At 35.8% G+C, this 6,370-nt stretch overlaps 1 pseudogene; it reads right to left on the bottom strand.

Moving 5' to 3' along the window:
• Window positions 1-1,694: 1,694 nt before the first annotated feature.
• LOC107681066 (olfactory receptor 11A1-like) lies at window positions 1,695-2,621 on the bottom strand (annotated as a pseudogene).
• Between the last annotated feature and the right edge of the window lie 3,749 nt (window positions 2,622-6,370).

Below are 6,370 nucleotides of genomic sequence, written 5' to 3'. Positions count from 1 at the left end.
CTATTGCTTTTGACCATTAGGTATCAGTAACATAATTCATTCAGAACCTGTTTTATGGACATAGACTTTCTGTAGTACCACACTATTCTGCTGATATGGAATGAGTTTGACTACTTAATCAGCTATATTAATAGAAATGCTTCACTGGGGCAAACAAAAAAATCTTAAAATAATAAATAGGTTACCCCTTCGCAGCATTTCCAGCAGTATCCAACATTTCTCAATCGTGATCTTACGCAGCTAAATGTGACTATTAGCTTAACAGCTGTATTCCTTGTTTGCTAGCTACCTATGCATATACAGCATACAGTGTTAAAAATGTTCTACATTATGAACCTTAACCCAAAAACCTTTAGCTTTATACACCGTAGATAATTGTGATCCTGCCTGTACATTACAACTACTACTGTTACTACTAATAAAACAGATCTCTGGGGGCCCCAAAAGTGCGTGGGCCCTCAGAATCGTCCTAACTTCCCCCCCCTTAGTGGCGCCACTGTCTATAGTGCATGAGCACAGAGAGATTTGCGAGTGCACAGGAGTCAGGACACAGTTTGAGTGAGAGGAGAAACACGTTTTAAGTGCGCTCACTCTCTCTGGGCGAGAGCAGCGTGTATCTGAGCGTGCGTTTTGTGCGAGAGCAAAGGAATTCCGCACGCGAGCGGAGAGATTCGCGCTCGCGCGTTATATTATTGTGCTTTCGCACTACAATAATGCGCTCTCAACATTTGTCATTAAAATAACGCCATAACGAACCACTCATTCGCAGTGCAATGTCAGTGTAATGTGCCAAAGTCCAATTAGGTTCATGAGGCGGCATGAGGGAGCAGAGCAGCTCAGAAAGCCCTCCACAGAAAAATATCATTAAACATAAGTCATCCATTGAAGTCAAGTTTGCCAGTTCAATAAAGTCAGCAACATAGTCCTCAATTGATCTATCACCTTGATGAAGGCGCATGATCTCCACTGCTGCTAAATCCATGTTGGTTGGACTGAAAACACTCAAAGCCACTGGATCCGGGTATGGCTGAAGATTCTGTAATGAGGAAGGCGTGACGATGGAGTTGAGGATCCAAATGCAAGGCTTTTATTAGAGAGCGTAGTCAGACAGACAGGGTCAAACACCAGCAAAACAGTACATCCAAGGTAATCCAAAAGAGTAAACCACAAGACAGGCGAAGGTCAGGGCAGGCAGCAAGCAATCATAAAACAGGAACCAGACCAAGATCAAAAAACACAAAGGCAAGGAGACAGGGAAACTAGATAACAGGAAAAACACGCTACAGACTAACAATCTTCAGCAATGTGTTTGTGTGCGAGTGCAATCTTTATAGTCCTCCTAATATGAGACATGTGAGCTAATGAGGTAATGAAAGACAGGTGCTAGCAATGATGATGAGTGCAGATGAGTCCGGGCAAAGGATTATGGGAAATGGAGTCCTGGGTGAATGGCAAAGGTACAGGATGGAGTGCATCTAGCGGAGCTCGTGGGCACTCCAGCTGGCGATTGTAACAGATATACTGGTAGTGGGGTCATATCTGTGATATTGATTTTAGAAAAAAAAAATTAATCTGCCTCTCCAGACCAGCTCTCTATCATCTTTTCACTCACAAAAAGAGCACATTTTGTCATTAAATGCCTCATCAGTCTGAATTTAAGTCCACCTGTATATATTAATATGGCATGTCATTCACTAAGTATAATTCGTTATTTCATGGTATTTACACGATTTTAAACTTCTTTTACGAATCTCTTTGAGTTTTAATACATAGACTAAAGGATTGAAAAGAGGCAGCAATATCAGCAGCATCAAGGCAAAAACAACACAGACACTCTCTGGGACATTGCATATCTGCTGCACATTGCATCAAAAAACACAGTAAAACTACAATGTATTATTGAAAATAAATGTGGAACACGTCTGCCAAAATGTTCTTCTGTTTTCTAGAGATGCTTTACATGCAACAATAAGTTTTATATAAGACACAATAATTAAAGCTGTAAGACACATATAAAATAATAAAACAATCAATGCCATGAGGTTATTAATATCCACTGACTCACACGAGAGCTTTACCATTGACCAGTTGTCACAGTATAATTTGTCAATATGATATTTACACACTGCCAACCAATTTAACAGCACTACTCCAAAGAACATACAAGTAAATGGTACAGTCCAACAGAATAGGAGTAATATGCCACATGTATTTTTGGTAAGTTTTGAGTGATAGTCCAAAGGTTGACATATGGCCACATGTCTGTCATATGCCAGCACTGCTAATGTTGTACACTCACACATAGCTGAACTGTAAATCACAAAAGCTTAGAGGCCACACATAAAAGAAGGAATCACATATGAATCCAGAATTAAATCATGCATGAATTTAGGATAAAATCCTGTTGCTCCATATAAATAATTGACACATAAATTGCACAGGAAAATGTACATTGGTTCATGAAGAGCTCTCTCCAAAACAATGACCACACTGAGCCAAAGGTTTGTTAACAGTATCAAAGCATAGAGAAGCAAAAAAGATGTAAAATATAAATGCCGATAAGATTTGGAGCCTTTTGGTTCCATCAGAGTGTACATTGCAAAATAGGTCTGGTTCTCCATAGTCTATTTATGTTAATCCAAAAATGTGGTTCCTAAATGTTTCCAGGTTAAGACCAACACTCCTTGATTAACACTAACAGCAATATTCCAGCTTGAAAATATGACAACATAAATGACACACATTCTCTATAAACACAATTAGTAAACCATTGCTGGTGACTTGCTATTTTGCATGTTGAAAATCATTAAATGGAGGCATTGATGTTCATAAATAAAGGTTCTAAATAAACCCCAGGGGTTCAATAAACGTTGCTAGTCTTTGTGCTGTGCTTTTCATAAAATGTTCGTTCTATATAAAAATATATTTAGAAAATGTATAATGTTGATATGAGTTTAAACAATGGATTTGTTGTTAAAATAATTTTTAGTGATTAAAAAAAGTATCTATATTTATGGAAAATCACATACTACTCTTGTTTTGCCCCTGAAGCCAAAGCTAAAGTGGAATGAAATATCATTTAAATTCAGTTTCTCTATGCCCCACAGTGTTACATATTGCACCAATAATCCCATTTTCCGTTGACTATAAGATCAGTTTTATTAATTACATATTCATATACATCATCTTAAAGATGAATTATACAGTATACTAAAATTCATGTAGTCTTCATATACAAGGGATTAAAATTACTGAGAAAAACGCACGAGTCGTTTGCACAGACAGAAGCAAGCGCATGTGTCGTGAAGAATTGTTAAATTAAGTCATTATTTTTGTTTTCTTTGCACACAAAAAGTATTCTCGTAGCTTCGTAAAATTATGGTTGAACCCCAGATGTCACATGGACTACTTTACCGATGTCCTTGCTACGTTTCTGGACCTTAATCGTGGTAGTAACCTTGCTGTATATAGAGGGTCAGAGAGCTCTTGGATTTTATCAAAAATATCTTAATTTGTGTTCCGAAGATGAACGGAGGTTTTACGGGTTTAGAACGACATGAGGGTGAGTAATTAATGACAGAATTTTAATTTTTTTGGTGAACTATCCCTTTAAATGAGCTCTGTTTGAGATCTCCTCATGACACTGAAATATTTGAAACTACTGTAAAACACTGTATTATATACATAAGATATATCTAAGCAATTTAGATATGTATTTTATTTTTGAAATAAAACAAAGTGAATGTCTATCATAAAATGGTATTAAATGTATCAAAAAATGATTCATTGAATTTACTACATTTTTTTAAGGTAAGTGGTTGCAATCAAATTATTTTAGCTACATTTAAATAAACAAATTTAGTTGACTAACTTTCAGCATTTTTTTATATTAAATGTAGCTCAAATAAATTGTTTGCAACCACCTACCTTAAAAAAATTTAGTATAATTTTTTTCAGTGTGTATGTACTCAGAAGTAAATCAAATCCACTGGCCTTAGTGGAAATGATTTCAGAGCTATTCAATAAATATCTGCTTTATCGAATCTATGATGCAGCGATCTGGTAAATCTTTTTTTCTTTACATATTTAAATAGTACTCAGAATAAACAATATTTGTCACTGGTAGCCATTATCATATTAACCCTTGTGTGGTGTTCATATATTTGTTACTCAGCCAGTGTTTGTGGGTCTGGTGAACCCCCTGCATTTTTGGGTTTTAATTCAACACTATCAAACAATTTTATGTTAAAATACTCAACAGATGTTTACTTCATCCCAATTACAAGCAATATAAACAGCATATATGGTTAATATTTGCCCTTTACCTTTTTTAGATCACATTTATGAATTAAAGTGCTACAACCTTGTGTGGGAATGGCAGGGGCAGAAACACAAAACTCACACTTGCACCCATACTCACACACACACACACACACACACACACACACACATACTAACAGCAGGCCCAGACAATAGGTGGACAGAGTGAGGGTACATAAAGGACCTAAAATTTCCACACTTTTATTAGCCCCAGGTCCAGTGGACCCGAAAATCCTGTATGTAATATGAATGTGTAGGGGGGTGCAGTGTGTGGTCATTGAAAATTTGAGGTGAAAACACATTAGGGTGACAAAGTTCACCAGTGTTGTCCCCCATTTTATGGATTGCTACTCCATCCAGCTGCACTGCAGCAGTAGGCATTAAATATAAACCGCATGAAATGTTTGCCAGCACATTTATCATATCCTAATTCGAGGTGAATATTCTTTGGTCTAAAGTTATTTAAACAATTTTGCCTTGTAGTGTTATGCAATATACGCTTTGTAAAGATGGATCATTTCACAAACATTACAACTTGTTTGTCTCACAGCATTAGACACTGTTTACAAAGGATTAAAATTGCCTGAGAGTAGAATAAAGAGAACCAGAGGTCATTATTTATCATGGGTTTGATAATTGTCCCCCTTGGGCTATAATTTCTCTGATTGGTCCCATGTGAGAGCCATGGACAGATCACAGTGCTCTTCATAGTTATGACAGGCAGGCCACAATATCTGATCATGTGTCCGAAATTGTGTTACCTAATACTGGATTTAAAGGAAGACTTTGGGCATTTTTCTTTACTTTTCTTCCCATTTCCTTTCAGAAACCATAGTTTTCTTCTCTCGGTTTCTCTCAGAAACCAATATACTAGAGATCTATATGAAATGGAGTTCTACAAAATGTTCTATAAAAAAAAAAAACCTTGATTTTCAACCTCAGTAATCTTATGTGTCTCTGCACAAAGTCAGTAATCAAACTCAAATATACAAATTCCACACTTAAATTCATCTAAAACCAGATTATATGAGTAGTTATCCACATTAATTTCACAGACCTATGTTTCAACACACGTTTGCAGTCACAGGCCTTTCTGGTAAGAAGTGGGGCTGAATGAGAACTGCTGGTCTTCTGGCAGACACAGTCAGACAAAGCATACATGGAAGTAGCATTTGTTACAGCTCATTATATATAATTACTGTATAATAAGATCATTGCTGTGATTTATTTCTATATATAAATCACAGCAATGTCTGCCTTCTTCTTTTCTATATATATATATATATGCTTTTATGATGCTTTTAATAAACCATTGAGAACAAAAGAAGCCAGAAATTCTCATGATCAAAAATGAGCTTCAAACAAAAGTACCATAATGACATCTAGCTCTTTGATATGGTTAGGATATAGTATAGATATAGAGCTCCCTTTGTCCTGTCAAGTTGTGATTTAATAATAATTTAATAAGCAGTACTTTGAAACATAATATTAATTTGAACAATAATATTAATAATAGGATAATTGTAGATTCAGGTCTAGATGCCTTTGATCTTTGTTTAATATTCTCAGAATAGCTAAAAAAAAAAGCAATATTACTAAAGATAGCTGATATTAGGATTCCAATTTATTTGTAATTGTAGAAATGTTCAATGTTTGTAGAAAAAGACTGAAATGTGTGTAGAAAATGGCTTATCAAAATGGCCAGCAGCAGTTGCTCATAAACATTTGTGGTGATGTTCAATCGCTGTGCCTTTGAGAAAACCAAGACAAATTTGAAACTAGATAAACATGTTGATTAGGGGTCATTATTTCTCAAAATACACAAATTCCCTTGGAGGCAATTTAAAGAAATCACCGATGAGTCTGAAGTACAAAGACAACAAACTGACCCCAATGGAGAGCGTCAAGAGGACAAAATCAAACTATAAGGCCATAATGACCTCCCTAAAGAGGGACGGCTGTCGCAACACTATGCAAACAATGCATGCAAACACTGATGCAATTAAAATAACATTATATTTCACCCTTTAGCTAATAAAATAAAATAAAA

Source organism: Sinocyclocheilus anshuiensis, unplaced genomic scaffold, assembly GCF_001515605.1.
Source record: "Sinocyclocheilus anshuiensis isolate Anshui unplaced genomic scaffold, SAMN03320099.WGS_v1.1 scaffold412, whole genome shotgun sequence".
Taxonomy (NCBI): domain Eukaryota; kingdom Metazoa; phylum Chordata; class Actinopteri; order Cypriniformes; family Cyprinidae; genus Sinocyclocheilus; species Sinocyclocheilus anshuiensis.
Note: the sequence above shows the minus strand (reverse complement) of the source record. Positions and strands in the feature narration are given on the sequence as shown.